We start from the raw sequence: 18050 nt of genomic DNA on the forward strand, positions 1-18050 counted from the left end.
ACTGCCTCTACATCCATGATGAGTGGATTGACTTCTTTTCAAGGTTTCCCATTTGGAAGTGGTCATATACCACATTCGAATCCAACAGTAGGGTCCATGCATTTTTCTTTTATAGTTCAAGGTAATAACCCTTCCAAAGTTGGACAAACCCTGTAGTTAGTGGCATAGGAACTAGGAATCAATTCTTCAGCCAACAAGGAAATGTGTCGTATTCTTCAGTTAATTCATTTCTGGGTTTTCCACCCTTTGCTAATTCATGGAATACTTATCAAGGGTTGTCATCTCCTTTCAATACTTCCTTAGGGGGTATCTTCACTGGTTACGGAGGATTTTTGGTAGGAGTTGGTCAAACTCCAAATTTTGTTGGACCACAAGGTTCTCCTTTTGGTTCAGTAGGCTCTACGAGTTACTTCGGGCAACCTGGTGCCTTTCAAAATCTAGGTCATTATTTTTAGACCTTTGGGAACCCTACCTACTCTGGATGGAATTCCCAAGGTCCGCCACAACTTCCTATTCTGACCACGCTAAACCTTCTAGACTTAAGTAAACTGACGAATGATCTAATTAGGTACAATCCGGCCTGGCCTTTGGTCCCAATTGAACTTCCATCAGACATCCCAATGTCCGAAGGGATGAGTGGTGAAGGTCCGGGAGACCATGTGAACACATTTCACTTATGGTGCTCATCCAACTCCCTAATAGATGATTCGATTAGGTTGAGGTTATTTCAATGCACCCTAACCAGGAATGCAACCAAATGGTATATAGAGTTTCCAAGGGGTGCCTATACTTCTTTTTGTGATTTGGCTAATATCTTCTTAAACCATTTTCAGTTTCCTATCCGATATGAAGCTGGAACTGAACTTCTCACTAACTTTCAGCAAGACGCCGCAACTCACATTTTAGATCACATCCAGGAATAGAGAAGGATAAAGAGGCTTTTCAAAGCTCAAATCCTACCAGAGTTCTTTATCGAATGGTTTCTCAAATATTTATAGCCTTATATCTCAAAGGATGTATCTCTTTCCGGTGTTTATTCAGAACAGTAGGCCATTTTCTGAACCTAGCAGTTGGAAAGGTTGTTTTCTGAGCCTAGTAGTTGGAACTGATATATTCTCAGTCTGGGACTCTCCAAAAAATTCTACCTGATGCTCCTAGATCTAAGGTAGATTTAGCCAAACCAAAACCAATGGTATAGTTGGATCAATTGATATTAATGCAGTGAACCTGTTGAACCAATTGCAACAGTTGTCTCTACAAACTGCTTCTTCTAACCAAGCAGCATGGTTTGCACCTACACCTTCCCAACCTACCTCTATAAACGTCGTCCAAACATCTAACCCCAAAGGAAATCAAAAATACGATGGGAAGAAGAAGGGATGAGGTAAGAAGAAGAACCAGGAAGGGAAAGGCAATGCAAACAAACCCGACAATGGTGCCGGTGACAGTAGGAAAGAGTCCAAGAAAAAGGTAAAATTTCCATGCAAGTTATGTGATGGAGATCATCTGACTCACCTCTACCCTAACATGCAAGATGCTTATTGCTTGTTAGTGCAGTAAGGGCCTTCTAGCTCCCAAGTTGTTCTCACTAACCCTTTTCCCCAAGGGCGGCAGTTACTTGCTGGCATGAATCCAAATGCTGGTACCTCCATAGGGGGCAATCAGGAATGGGAAAATTCCTCAAATGTTTATATGATGAGCTCTCATATCAATATCGCCACATAAGCCCATGATTATGGTGAAATAGAAACATCTAAGAATAAATATGTTATCGAGGCCATAGACCCACTTCATATTGAGCAACCTTCTATTGAGTCCATACCTCGGATACCAAAAGGTTCTGTAAAGCACTCGACTATTAACCCTAATGCTAGGGAAGCCTATAACTACTCGATTGTAGAAGATCTAGCTCAACGTCCTTATGCTATGTCTGCATTGGAGATACTCCAATCATGCCCAACTCAGAGAAGTGCTTTGCTTTCGGCAATCGGTGCAGTAGATCCAAATAATTCTCTAGTGCTCACTTTTGATATGCTAAATCTCAAAAAGAGACTTCCTCACCATATGGATTTCCAGATAACATCCACATACCAAAATACCAATATTTTTCAGACAGTTATAGATGAGGGAGCTTCCACATGTGTAATATCTATGTCATGTTGGAAGGCCATTGGATCACCTTTAGTTGTTCCTTCACCAACTCTTTTGAAAACATTTGATTGACATTCTCATAGGCTGCACAGGATTATCTTGGCCTTTCCTATATGCGTTGGGGGAAAGGTAGTGAATATTGAGGTAGAAATCATGGATGCGAACCTGGATTACAACCTCCTCTTAGGTAGGAACTGGATTTATGAGATGGATGCGACAGTTTCATCACTATTCCGCATCCTCTGTTTTCCTCATGAGGGGAGGATTATTAAAATTGATCAGTTGGATTATTCTCCATGTGACTCCCATGCAACTTTGGATTCTGTCGTTCCATTGGTGGACAATCCCTGTCAACCTATTGAGAATTTAGGAGTTGGGATGTACTCTTCGTTAATGGGTATATTTGATCTTCCTACTCCTATAGCTAGAATTAATGCAATTTCTTCCTCTAGGGGACCTTATTGGAAAGAGTTCTTTCGAACTCATTATTTTTCAAACCCTTGGCCCTTACCTTCATCTACCACCACATTAGATGGAGGGTAGGTTGGTGGAATGGAATTTCCCATGTCTGCAGTGGAACTTAGCTATCAATCTATTGTTAACTCTACAGACAACCATCCCACTCCTTTTTCACAAGAGGAGTTAGATGGTGATGTGGCTCTGACTTGGACCCTTGATTCCACTTAAGCTCTAGATTTCTTGGATATAGTTTTACCATCTGAAGAAGAAATGTTGGAGGCAATGATGGGTGTAGATCGACCATGTGAGGATTTACATCATCATTCATATTTCCTTCCTCCTTTGCATGAAGTTGAATATAGGTTCTCCAATCTACTTACTAGTGATGTTTGTGCAGTTTCAAATCCTTTGGCTCCATCACAATTTTCTACCGAAGGTAACATGTCGGTTATATCACGAGTTGTACCTATAAACATCTCTAGGGATCCTAGCGTGATAGAAAATTTCTTCATTAGAGCTAATTATTCCCTTGAATAAATTCAAATATACACCGACCTCTTTAAAGAGTTTTTATATGTGTTTGCTTGGTCTTATGAGGAAATGCCTAGAATAGATCCATCTATAGTCTAGTCTGAGATCAAGATCTATGAAATCACCAAACCTATTCATCAAAAACTTCAACCAGTCAATCCTCGAAAAGCGTAGCTATTAAAGATGAAGTTGAAAAACTGCTTAAGGTGGGTTTCATATACCCCGTTCCTCTAACTGAGTGGGTTTCCAATCCAGTCCCGGTAGATAAGAAGTAAGGAATGATCTAAGTATGTATCAAGTTTTGGGATCTAGGGGAAAATCTTTGTGTATATGTGTTTTATGTGTTATGCTCTTGCATTGTTTATTTTCTGTGTTTTAGAATTCGTATGCAGGTAATTTCTGTACGGGGTTAAAACCTACATTTGGTATAAGAGTTGTTTTGGCTTCAAGGGGATGCCTTTGTTGCTGAGGGGTTTCGCTCAAGCCTGTGGTAGACCTTGTTCAGTGGGAGATCTGTGAGATCGATTCTGGTGGTGAAAGAAGATGACGAGCAGTGGAAAGATAGAGATCGAGAAATTTAATGGTAAAAGTTTTGAGTTATGGAAACTTAAGATGGAGGATATGTTGGTGGATAAAGATTAGTGAATCGCAGTAGATCCAGGTACCAAACCAACGGGATTGTCCGATGAAGAATGGAAGAAGTTGGATCGCAACGCAAAGAGCATAATACAATTGTGTGTCTCAGATTCAGTATTGCTGAATGTATCAGGGGAAGCTAGGTGAAGCCTTTGTGGGATTAGTTAGGGACTTTGTACCAATCTAAGTCTCTAGTGAATAAATTGTTCCTACGGAAAAAGTTGTATAACCTGAGGATGAAAGATGGAGACTCAATGACAGAGCATCTGAATGCATTTAATAGTGTGGTAAGTCAGTTATTGTCTGTTGATATTAAAATTTTAGATGAAGATAAGTGCATCAGTTTGTTGTGTTCTCTACAAGATTTGTGGGATAGTCTGGTTATTGCAATAGGTAGCAATGTAACAACCTTGCAGTTTGATGAAATAGTCTCATCTTTGCTAATGGAGGAGATGAGACGGAAAAATATGGAGATCCAGAATGGTGATGGCTTATCTGTACGAGGATGGTCCCAGAACAAAAAAAAAAATAAGTCATCGAGTGGGAGATCTAAATCTCTAGGAAAACCTGTAAAGTTGGTTTACTGGAAGTGCGGAAAGGAAGGGCACTACAAAAGGGACTGTAAATCTAAAGCTCTTGAAAAAGGAAAGGGATCTAATGATGCTCCTTGTGCAAAGGTGAAAACCACCTCAGATGAAGGTGGGGATGTGTACTTGGCTTCTTCAAGTACACATGTAGATCATGAGGCATGCTTGATGGACTCAGGTGCATCCTTTCAGTTCACTACCCATAGAGAGTGGTTCTACGAGTATGAGAAATATGATGGTGGTGATGTCTTCTTGGGGGATAACAGGAAGGCTAGAATCATTGGTCATGGAAAAGTAAAGTTGAAGTTGCAAGGTGGAAGGATTAGAATACTTCCAGGTGTTCTGCATATTCCTGCATTAGCCAAAAATTTGATTTTTGTAAGCATGTTGGATGATGTAGGTGTAAAAATAATGTTCGAGAAGGATACCTGCAAGATGGTTCTGGGAGCACTAGTATTGATGCAGGGAGTTCGAATTAGAAATTTGTACAAGCTGGAAGGTAGCACTGTTGTTGATGGGTGCAACAGTTCTGTATTTCCTGAAAGTGGAGTAGAAAATCTAGTTGTCTCTAGAGAGAAGACCATGATGTGACATCAAAGGCTTGGACATATTGGAGAGAAGGGCCTTTGAATAATTAATGGTAAAGGTATAGTAAAAGTTATGAGTAATAGCTCTTTGGATTTTGATTTCTGAGAAAATTGTGTATATGGGAAACAGAATCAGGTGAGTTTCCCCTCTGGTGGTAAGAGGGTGAAACAGATATTAGAGCTTGTGCACAGTGACGTGTTTGGATTTGTGAAGGTTCCATCATTGGGTAAGTCTATGTACTATGTATAATTTATATATGAATTCTCAAGGAAGACATGGATATATTTCCTTAAGAAGAAATATGAAGTCTTTGAGAGGTTTAAATAATTTAAGGCTCTAGTGGAAAACCAGACAGAGGAGAAGATAAAGATGTTGAGGTCAGATAACGGTGGAGAGTTTTGCAGCAAGGAATTTGAAGAATTTTGTAAGAAGTGTGGTATAGCATGGCATAAGACTACTCCATACACACCTGAGCAAAATGGAGTTGTAGAAAGAATGAACAAGACGTTGATGGAAAGGGCAAGAAGCATGCTCAGTGGTGCCGAGTTAGGACATGAATTTTGGGCAGAGGTAGTGGAGACAGCATGTTACCTGGTCAACAGATCACCTTCATCAACATTGGAGGATAAGACTCCACAAGAGGTATGGACTGGTAGAAACCATCTCTTTCACATCTGAGGGTCTTTGGATGTGATGCATATGTTCATGTTCCAAAGGAGAAAAGAAACAAGTTGGATAGTAAATATGAAATGTGCATATTTATTGGGTATAAGGATGGTTTAAAGGGTTATAAGCTTTGGAACCCAGTGACAAGGAAGCTTGTGTATAGTCGAGATGTGGTGTTCAGAGAGGTGAAAGATGTTATTAAACATGAAGTCCAACCACAAGAACCTGAGAAGATAGAGTTTGAGCTTAAGGAGGAAGAATCAGACTCTACAGCAGAAGAGGAATCAAACGATGAAGAGCCACAAACTCCAGGTATGAGAAGATCAGTTCGAGAAAGAAGGTATCTAGAAAGGTATAGTCCATCTGCTTTTTGTTCAATTTTTTCTTTATCTATTACCGATGATGATCTCGGAACTGTGAAGGAAGTAGTAGATTCAGAGGATGGCAAACTTTGGAAAGAGGCCATGGTTAATGAAATGAAATCTTTGCACAAAATGAGGCTTGGGATCTGGTGGATTTGTTGACTAGAAGGAAACCCATTGGCAGCAAATGGGTGTTCAAGAAGAAGACAAATGCAGAAGGAAAGATGGAGAAATATAAAGCTCGGTTGGTAGCAAAAAGTTATTCCCAGGTGCTGGGAATTGATTTTGGTAATATTTTTTCTCCTGTTGCCAAGGTAGCTTATATTAGATTACTTTTATCTGTTGCTGCTACTTTTGATTTTGAGGTAGAACAGATGCATGTGAAGACAACATTTCTTCATGGGGATATGAAAGATGAGATCTACATGAAGCAACCTGAATGTTTTATAGTGAAGGGTAAGAAAGAACTGGTATGAAAGTTAAAGAAGTCTATGTATGGTTTAAAATAGTCACCAAGGATGTAGTATTAGAAATTTGATACATTTATACGGGGACTTGGCTTCACCAGAAACAAAGCAAATCACTGTGTGTATTTTAAATTAATTGGTGACTGTGTTACTTATCTGGTCTTGTATGTGGATGATATGTTGTTGGTTGGAAATGACAAAGAAATTATCCAGGATTTGAAGACCCAATTGTCCTCCAAATTCAACATGAAATATCTTGGTGCTGCAAACTATATTTTGGGCATGGAAATTAAAAGATATCATGCAAAGAGGAAGCTCAGGTTATACCAGAGGAGGTATGTTGAGACAATACTGTAGAGGTTTAATATGCAGGATAGTAAACCGGTGAAGGTTCCTATTCATGTAGGTGTAAAGTTATTTGCCGAGTAGTGTCCCAAGACATAAGAGGAGGAAGAGAACATGTCCCGTGTTCCATATGCAAGTGTAGTCAGTAGCCTAATTTATGTGATGGTCCCTACTAGACCAGACATTGCACATGCAGTGGGAGTATTGAGCGGGTTTATGTCAAAACTAGGGAAGGAGCATTGGACAACAGTGAAGCGGGTTTTCAGGTATGTGTGTGGCACTAGTGATTATGGTTTGTGATACTAAGGAATACCAAGATTGGATAGATTTTTGGATATTCGTGGCTTTGTTGATGTAGACCGGGCTAGAGATTTGGATCAAAGAAGATCTACAAGTGGGTATGTGTTTAACCTATTTGGATGAGCAAGAAACAATCTCTAGTGGCACTATCAACTATAGAGGCAGAATACATGGCAGCCACTCATGCAAGCAGGGAAGTAGTTTGGTTTCAAAGATTTTGTTCAAGTATGGGGTTAGTGCAGGGAGCTATAAGGATAGACTGTGATAGCCAAAGTGGAATCTTCTTCGCAAAGAACCCTGCTTACCATTCAAAGACAAAACACATTGATGTTTAGTATCACTTTGTGAGGGATATGATAGAAGACAAAAAGGTGCTGTTGGTAAAGGTGGACACTTTGAATAATACTGCAAATGCATTGACAAAATCTGTGAGCGCTGAGAAGTTCTCTTCATGTAGAGAAACAATGGGCATTGCAGGGCTAGATAAATGACTAACCTCTCCTGTGGAAAGAAAACAAAAAGTGGGAGAATGTTGGGTTGTGTTATATTCTTTCCATTACTAGCCCACGTAGTTAACTAGGGGGTTAGAGGGGGGCGGAGCCCCCCCATCATTGCAACGATTGTGCAGTGGGGGGTCACATGGGGGTTTGAGGTGGGTGGGTAGCCCCCCGAGGAAATCTTTTTTTGGACCCTATACTAGGTTGGGTAGACATACCTATGGTTTTGTGCATGGTTTTTGCAGATAGTTTTGGATGTGATGGTTTTTGGTCCATGGTTTTAGATGTGATGGTTTTTCAGTCCATGGTGGATGCTTCGGCATGTATAAATATGTATTGTAACAATGAAAGGAACATAATGAAAAATCAAGTTGGTAGTACCGGTTTTGGGATCCAGGGGAAAATCTCTGTGTATATGTGTTTTATGTGTTATGCCCTCGCATTGTTTATTTTCTGTGTTTTAGAATTCGTATGCAGGTAATTTTTGTACGGGGTTAAAACCTACAATGGGGAACGCTTTAATATGTGAAGGATTGATATGATACATCTTTTCAAACTTTTGGTAAATTTGACCTCATTATATTTTTAACTAGAGATAATTGTTTCACCCAATGTGCCACCCATTGTTGTGGTAAAAACACAACTCCCCATTTCTAATTTCTAATGTTCATAATAATAGTGGGGATCCTCCATGTAAATTTTGGATAGATCATTTTTATCTTGCCTGGTTTTGTTTATTTTGTGGGATTTTACTTTATTCGAAATTTCATAATGATTGCTTCATTGAGGTCATTTTATTACTAACTTCCCTATAATTCTAATTTTGTTGAGTTTAGACTTATGGTTTGCAAATGGCACTTATACAAAGTTTCACCAATCTTCACCGCCTAAACATAAAAATATACAAAATGTATTTTATGTTTTATTTTTTTAATTAAATTAAATTTAAATTTGTAAGTATTATTATTTAATTAACCTTGATTAATTAAATTAAGTGATTTATTTAATTAATCTAGTTGAAGATATTAATATTTAATTTAATTAATTTTGAGTTAATTTTTAATAAATTATCATTTTATTACTATCCATCCTACAAAAAAAGGCCATTGGATTCAAGAAATTATTGTATATAAATATAACTATGTAGATATTAATTAATTACAATAATATTAATTTATATATATATAATAAACAACAAAAGTTAAAAATTAAACAACCTATATCCGTACACCAGAAAGGAAATTAAAATTCTATTCCAAAAATGTTATGGGTGCGAGACACCCTCATTAAGACAATGAGGATGATAAATAAAGGTCAGCAAGGTATGAGGATGATAAATAAGTCAAACATGATGGCTTGTAGGTCATAGCCACTAGATAATTATCTTTTAACCTAATGTAATTTTCACCTCAAAAACATGTTTTTGAGGTGAAAACAGAGTATTTTGAGTTTATTTGTATCTCTTATGTAATTTTAAGTCACTATATGTAATAAATGATCCCAGTTGCACTAGAGCATCTCTCCTCACTGCAAGACAATGAAACATTGTAAAAATCAGTTCAAGTTGAGCATTTATCCACCTACAAAGACACAAAGAAGAAAAGGCATTAAAACAGAGTTTTGAAGAAGGTCAAGAAACATTGGAAAGTGGGTTTTTCAAGTGAAAAATAAAAATCTACTCCTATTTAAGCTCTCACATTTCATTTTCAAGTTCATCATTCTCATTGGTAGGAAAGGAGACAAAAGAGTGAGAAGAAGAGGCAAGCTTGAGTGAGTTTTGGGTGAAGGAAGGGTGGCGTTGTGCTTCTGGAGTAGTGGAGGAGTGGCGCTGCACGTTGGCAGAGTGGCGTTGCGCTTCTGAGGTAGGAAGGTTGGCGCTACGCATTCAAAGCTTGGCACTACACGTTTGGAAAATTTACCTAGTGTAATTTTACATTGGTGTTGCGCTTCTAGGGTGGCATTGCGCATCTGTGCACCGGCACTGCGCGTTGTGCAGGAGGGTTAGAAAAACCTCAAATCTTCATACGAACCTCAAATTTTCCCCCTCTTACCTGCATATAAGTAAGTTGACCTCCTTTTATATAGTTTTTGTTTGCATATTGACATCATAAGCATCATTCTCCATATTAAATATGAAACCCTAAAAATCTCCCTAGTGGTGCCTAAAACCCTAAACCCTCATTGTTTATCCTATGACCTATCCCTATAGCTCTAAAAAAATTTCCTATCGCTTTATCCCTTTATCCTTGTTCCATATCATTTCCATCGCTTTATTCCTCTTCCCCAAGGGCAATTTCCCAAACAAAACAAGCCCTCCCTCTCATTTTATTATTCCTACTCCCTCATTCATTTTTAGCCCATAAATTCATTTCCCATCACCTCACTCCTAAAACACTTTCACTCATTCCCTTCATACAACCTCCAGCCTTGCAAACATGGACAAAGAGGACTGAGACTATGAGGAGGAGGAAAACACAAGTAGTGACACTTCAGTAGATAGAGCTAGGCAACAAAGAAAACCACACAAGGGAGGCAGGATTACCAGGGAATAGCCATCAAACCTTAGGGAATTGAATGCCTCTTAGTTGGCTGTCACATGTTTAAGATATCATGGTTGCTATGAGTTCTATGAGCAGGTAGAGAGAGTTCAACATCACCTTGAGCTCACTAGAATTTTTGTAACTCATCTTCAGGACAACAAGGTAACTCTTACTGGGGTAACCTTCATAGTTCAGCCTCCATCATTTCAGATGCCACCAGGATTCCAAATGTAGGGGAGAAGTGGTACAAGGCCCAGGACCTAGGTGAACACTACTATGAGACTTATATCAAACCGTAGTATAGAAATGAGGCGAAGAGACTATTTCCTTTCAGATTTCTCGAAGACAAGTATGTCCCCATGATGAAAATCATCATTAAATACTTCACTTGCGAGGGTCGATTTTCCATGTTGTATACCTATCACATTAGGCTCCTCATGCATTTTACTAGGGTGAGGATGTTAAACCTCTCTTACTTCTTGTTCAGGAATATTGAGAAGAAGGCTCATTTTGTCCAGAGGAAGCCATACCCTCAGCAGATGAGCAACCTCTATCATTATTCCCTAATCAAGATGATTGTGATTCATCATCTCAGTCTCCTCAACATCTCTTGGGAGACATTTATTTCTCATGATATCTTCAAGGGTCGTCAAATTTCTCCACCAATGTCTCAAGAAGTAGGGGGACCTTCTAGGAGTGCCCAGATGAAAACAGATGAGGAGGCTAAGGAGACTAGAACTACTAAGGTGCCCGTTTACATGACATATCAGAGGGGCACAAGGAGATTATTTACAGCTGATAGGCAAGTGTTTTCTCCATAAGATGTGGAAGGGACCTTGCCTTCTTCATCAGCCCATAGGCAAATGTTAGCTCCACAGGATGTGGAAGGGGCTTTGCCTTCTTCATCGACACAGCAAGTACAGGTGCAAAAACTGCACAAAGGGAAGGAAAATATGCCCAAGCAGAGTTTTAATGATGAGGAGGAAAGGGAATTTGACTTGACTTAGCATGATGAGCGAAAGTAGTGTTATACTCATCATGGAGTGGAAATGATTGACTTAGAGGCTCAAGACGAAGAAACCATAAAAGACATCATCATACAAGAAAAGGAGGCTCAAGTACAAGCTTTAGCAGATAATTTGGAGAGGGCCAAGTATGTAATCACATAATTAGAGCAAGAAAACAAGCATTTGAGTGACAAACAAGTCCTCATGGAGCTGGAAATGCTCAAGGTAAAATGACAAAGTGGCAAAGAGGCATAAGTCACTTTGACTCCTATTGAAAAAGCGATTGAAGATGATAGAGAGACTTGGCTTGAGAGAGTCAACTTTCACATTTATAAGCTGCTACATAAGGCTAGTAGAGACAATCAAATGATCAGGCACATGGCCTATCATTACAGGACCCGAAAGAAGATTTGCAATATGAGGGTCAAGAAGATGGAAACTAGGCTTAGGCGGGCTTTGAAAGGAAAAAAGGAGGAGGATGGGGTTAGGATGCTAGCTGAATCTTCCTTGGCTAATCAGGACACTTGATGATGGTGCTTCTCACCAATTTTGAGCAAGTTTGGAGGAATTTTTATCATTTGCCAATTTTTGAAATTCTACACATAGGAAAACTGCCTAAACGCGCAACACCACTGGTGCTGCGCTTTTCCTAGGGACATACAATGAAGAAATGGTTTAATTTTTTGGATTCAAAGCGATGAGGACATGCAACCTAGCAATTTTCAAAGATTTTGGGGTAGAATTGGTCCACCAAAAAGTCAAAAAACACCGTAGCAATGACCTTTCTGCCACTTTTTGGACACACAGAAGAAGTCTTGGTAGAATCAAGATTTTAGGGGTCAAATGAACTTCAAAGGAAGAAATTCTAGGCGTTTTTGAAAGTAGACTCGAATACCTTTCCAATGAGCTACCATGGGCTCAATTTGGATGCCCGGAAGCCCTCCAAAAGGGACCTAAAAGTGGCATTGCGCGTTGGGCCAGTGGCACTGCACGTAGGGCAGATTTTGCTCAGGATGCCTATTTTTCTAGTTTTTTACTAAAATCATGGATAATATCTCATGGAGGATGATTCACCATTGTAAATTATGACTTGGGATGTAATTATGATAGAAAAATAGTAATAGAGGGTAGATTCATTTCTTTAGAAGTCAGTTTGAGCTCAAATGAATTACTTTTTCATTTTTAGAGGCAAGTTGTTGATGATGCCTATATTCTTGTTTCTTGTTCAATATTAGTTAGATTAGCTCTTCATCTTAGGGATTCGACCCCTAAGGATGGGAGGAGGTTGAAACAAATCCTATATCTTCTTCTTCTTTCTCATTGTAAATGGTTGGACTCAGCTGGATGCTCAGACCTTGATGGTACACCTTTTGTTAGCAGTTTCGCAGGAGATTAATAAGAATTGCAACTATTTTTATGGGATCCATGTGGTATGAAATTTTAGTACAGTTTCTTCTTATATGATCATATGTTAATGTGTTTTGTTTTCTTCTTAAAGATTCCATTGCTTCTAGTTGAATGTTTTCAAGTTGATAGGTTGAATTCATTACATCAGTGCTCTGCCTTAGGAAACCATTCACCATTTCATGTTTTCTATAGTCTAGTAAGGATCCATGGTTTCACATGCTCTTCTTAGCTTATCACTAGTCTAAAACATCTCACCCCATCAAGCCCTTGAGTGCTAAAGCCTATGCCTACCTTGCCCCATTGAACACCTTGCAATTCTGATCTAATTCCCTATACCTAAACTATCCAGCTCTTGCTGATCCAGCAAAACCACTTTAAAATCCAATCAAAAATTTGTACTACTATACCTAGCCTAAAATCCTTTTCTTGATCCTATAATCTTAACTGAGATCCTTACAAAGAGAGCCCTCTCCCAGCCTAGTAGGGCTAGCTGCTTGGTTAAGCGTGGTTTGTGGTTACCCTGGCATTGCCTTCCTTCAGCCTGAGGTTCAATCCAGGTAATAACATAGTGGCGAACATAATGGGAAATGAAAGACTAATCGCCCTGGTAATATCTTTCATTTGAATTGTTAAGCTTATGGATGATGAGTTTTCGAATTTACTAGGTTGAATTGGAAAGTTGTAAAGCAATATATAAAAAGTTGAAATTTGAGCACATTGGCTTCGAGAAATTATACTAGGGCCAATCCAGATCCAAATCCAGCCCCAATAGTCAGTCCCACACCTTCAATAAAAGTAGATTCTTGTCCTGATGAGTGGTTGTTCTTAGAAGATCTCCCCTTTGATTTGTTGTTTGACCTTTCCCTATTCAGAACCAATTTTCAAAGCGCACTTGATGATATAGTTCTAGATCCAAAGTTTATTGAAGATCTTAAGGTCCAAAAGGCAAACCGGTCAATTTATGAGTATATCCTAAATTCCCCTCAATCATCCCTCACTACTGCTAAGATCCCTAAGCTTTTTGAACTGGTGTCCACTACCCTTAGTTCATCGTTATTCCCTTCAACCTCTGAAGTTATTTCCCTACCTCCATCAATACCTTAACTTCGCCATCAACCTAACATTCCCCATCAAACACTGATTACTCCCAGTTCTCCATCAACTACTCCATCAACTCCTAGTAGCCCAATCCTCACTTTAAATCTACCTCGAGTTATGGCTGCCCGATATGCACCCCTTGTTTTACCTCAGACTCTTGGTGCCATGCCCGCTAATTATCAAACCAAGATACCTTTCTTTGATGCCACTCAAACCATTACAGCTTAGCAACATGTTGATAGAATGAATGATTTCTTTGACCTCCATGAAGTAGAAATTGAAGATGTGTCGATGAGATTGTTGGTACAAGGCTTTGGAGGTGAAGTTTGAAAATGGTTCAAAGCTTTACCTGTAGCTTCTATCACCACTTTACCAATCCTCCATAGGCAATTCCTGGATCGGTGGGAGGTGAAGAAGAATCAACTTCAAATTTTGTCCGAGTATGAGAACATCAAGAGAAATGTCAGTGAGAGTGTGCAAGACTATTGTGTGAGGTTTAATGCAGTATACAATGCTATTCCTACTAACATTAAACCACCGGAGGGATTGAATTTTCTCAAGTTTCCAGATGGTTTCGATGCTAATATGGCATATCAGTTGCAGGAACAAGATCCTACCACACTACAAGACATGAAAAGGAATGTTGTGAGGGTAGAAGAAAACTTGCTGGCCAAAAGAGCAAGAATAAGATCAGAGAAAAGAGTGACCATAAAAGAAGAATCATCTACTTCAAATGTAAAGATGGATACATTGATTCGAATAGTGGAAAGGATGGTTGACTAGTTAACCATTACAAAGAGACCTGAACCACCAATCCGGAATCCAAATTTTAGAGGATAGTAGCAGCCCCAATTCTGAATCAGCAGAGAGAACAAAAGGCACCAGAACAACTAGTGCAACATAGCAAATCAGAACTCCCTTATGGTAGAATTATGTTCAAGGAATGGAAGAAGAAGATGACGAAGATCTGGTAATTGAAACAAACCATTTTTTCACTGCTAATGGTATGCCTATATTTCTGACCGAAGATGAAGAATATGCAGAAGTTCCAGAGATTCAAAGGGATGAAGATTACATCTTAGTGAATGATGTGGTTTTAAAGGCTGAATCTAATGATTATCAACGTGGTTATATGAATGCTTTGACTGCACAGCAGAGGCAGTCCTCTTTAAGGAGCATAGATGTATCAGTCAATCCCATTCATAAAAGAAAGGATGTGCAATCTAGGAATGATTCCTCAAACATTCAGAAGAAAGGGAAAGAGCTTGCTAATCCGAGTCCCAACAAGGTGCCATTAACAAGTATCACTGCAAATGAGAAGAACAATCAGCAAAAAGATAGTGTAGCAAAAGATCAAGCAGATAAGAAGGACATTGGTGTCAAAGAGGTAGAAAAAGTTTAATCCTTTAATTTAGAAAGTCAAATTGATAAATTGAAAGTGTCCATTCCTTTGACTGAGCTAGTTAAGAATAACAATTATAAACACCATGTATCTAGAATATTGCAAATTAATCCTTTGTCAGACATGGTGAGTGTCGAAGATGATCATCCTGAACTCATTTTTGGTCCAGCCATAGAAGGTTAGCCTAAAGATAGTGAAGTCCCTCCCTTTTATCTGAGTCTTAGACTGCATGAGTACATTCTCCATAATGCTATGTTAGATTCCAGAGCTTCCCACAATTTGATTCCTAAAGCCATTATGGAAAAGTTGGGCCTAGATATCACTCGGAAATACCATGATTTGTACTCCTTTAACTCCGGTAGTGTTTGCTGCATTGGTCTCATCAAATATTTGGTGGTTTCTTTAGATCAAATCCCTACCAAAAATGTCTTCATGGATGTGGTAGTTGTTGATATACCACCTCGATTCGGTATTCTCTTATCTAGATTGTGGGGTACTAAGCTCAACGGCACTTTACAACTTAGCTTCTCCTATGCTACCATCCGTATTTTCGGTCAATTGAGGAAGTTGTACTAGAAAAAGAAAATGAAGTGCATGATCACTAGTAAAGAGAAGCCTATGAATCATCCAATAAATGTTGTACATACTAATTTAGGGTCCTTTGTTTTGTACTCTGATAGTGGATTGAATGATGTAGATATTCAGCTTGTAGAAGTAGATGATGTACTAGAAATTTCTAAGAATTTTAGAGAAATTCTTAATCATGAAAAAGAAAAAATAGCAAGCTCTTCTGATCAGCCTACACAGTAGCAAAATGTCATTGAAGAGAATAAAAATGAAGTAATTAACCAAGGTAAGGTAGAGAAGGAAACAAAATTTCAGCATCTAGAAGATGAAGCTAGCCTTTGGAGCATGGACTTCGATTGCGCTATGGGTGAGGACAGTGCTGGTATTGGAATTTGGATTTGAAGCCCTCCTTTCTAGCTTGCCAAAGTCCCAAGTAATGTTAGGGTATTTTCCTACAAGTTAGCTTTTGATTTCTCTAATATTTAAGTAGAGTATAAGGCTTTGATTACAGGTCTTAAAATCTTGAAGAAGCTCGATGTGAAAAAGATTTCTATTTATGGAGATTCAGAGATGGTGATTAAACAGGTAAAAAGATAATATCAATCAAAGCATACACAGATGAGAGCCTACAGAAATGCAGTTCTGGATATTTTGAGGATGTTTCTTGAACATACCTTGACATCAATACCCTAGACTCAAAACATCATTGTAGATTCACTCACCACTACAGCCAGCAATTTGAAGGTTCCAATGAATTCTAGCAACAAATTTGAAATTCATGTCAAACATAGGCCTGCTATTCCTGATAATTTGAGGTATTGGCAAGTGTTTTGGGATGATAATGAAATTAATGCATTTTTGCAGAATTAAGGAAAGTTTAAGAACACTTCCATTGATGAAGATTGTGATTCTGATGAACAAGAGATTGAGGTAAATCAGATGGAGGTTTTATAGCTGAAGGATAACATTATTCCTAGAGGTCTCATACCTTTAGGGGAGATTTTCGATTATGATGATGTGGCAAGAAAACCAAGCTTGGTTCCTATGGAAAAAGGAGTTGAGGATGTAAACCTTGGAACAATTGACAGGCCCAAGCTTGTAAAGTTATCAAAAGCATTGTCTCCCTAAGTAAAGGCTAAGTATGTTAAATTACTTTATGAATTTTCTGATATTTTTGCTTGGGATTATTCAAATTTGAAGGTGTATGCCAAGGATATCATTTAGCATACGATTCCTATCAAGCTAGATCAAAATCCTTTTAGACAGAAGTTGAGAAGGATCAATCCAAAGCTGCTTCCATCCATTGAGAAAGAGGTAAATAGATTGTTTAAAGCTGGCATCATTGTTCCAACTAGATTTTCTGATTAGATTTCAAATTTGGTCTCGGTACGAAAGAAGACTGGAGAGATAAGGATAGCTTTCCAGAACCTTAACAAAGTATCCTTAAAGGATAATTACCCACTTCCTAAGATGGACCATATTTTGCAAAGAGTAGTTGGAGCATCACAGATGTCACTACTTGATGGTTACTCGGACTATAATCAAATCTTGGTGCATGAAAATGACCAAGACAAAACTTCCTTCACAACACCATGGGTAACTTTTCAGTATGCCAAAATACCATTTAGATTAAAGAATGCCAGAGCCACTTTTCAGCGGGCGATGGACATAACTTTTTCTAATGAGAAGGATGTTTTCTTGGTTGTTTATTTAGATGATTTGACGATATTTTCTAGTTCTGATGATGAGCATTTGCACCACTTAAGAATTGTCTTTCAAAAATGTAGGAAGTTCAGGATTTCTCTCAACCTGAAAACGAGTCTTTTTGCCATGGACTAGGGTAAAATGCTTGGTCATATCATTTCTAAAGATGGTATTCACATTGATCCTTCAAGGGTGGAGGCAATCCAACATAAAGACTTTCCACGCAACAAAAATGAGATTCAGGCTTTCAATGGTAAGATGAATTTATTGCGCATTTTTATAACAAATTTGGCTGAGAATTTATGTGAAATAACTAATATGTTGAAGAAGGATAGTAATGTGAAATGGACCGAGGATGCCATGAAGTCTTTCAATTTGGTAAAGTTTTCTTTGACCATAGCCCCAATCTTGATTAGTCGTAATTACACTCATTATTTTATTATATTTTCATTTGCATCCGAGCACACCATGCTTCCAGTGTTGATGCAAAAGAGAGATCAGGTGGAGCAACCCATTTATTTTTTCAGTAGGACTATTCGAGATGCTTTATTGTGGTACAATATCATTGAAAAACAAGCATTGGCTCTTATAAAATAATTAAAGGATTTCAGAGTATACATTCTGCATTCACATACTATAGCATATGTTCCTAACGTAGTAGTCAAGGATGTTCTCATGCAAACTGATCCAAAGGGAAGAAGAGGTAAGTGCATAGTAGCAATGTTGGAGTATGATC

Source organism: Pinus tabuliformis, chromosome 7, assembly GCF_031772625.1.
Source record: "Pinus tabuliformis cultivar Carrire ecotype Pingquan chromosome 7, CPIR1, whole genome shotgun sequence".
In the NCBI taxonomy this organism is placed as follows: domain Eukaryota; kingdom Viridiplantae; phylum Streptophyta; class Pinopsida; order Pinales; family Pinaceae; genus Pinus; species Pinus tabuliformis.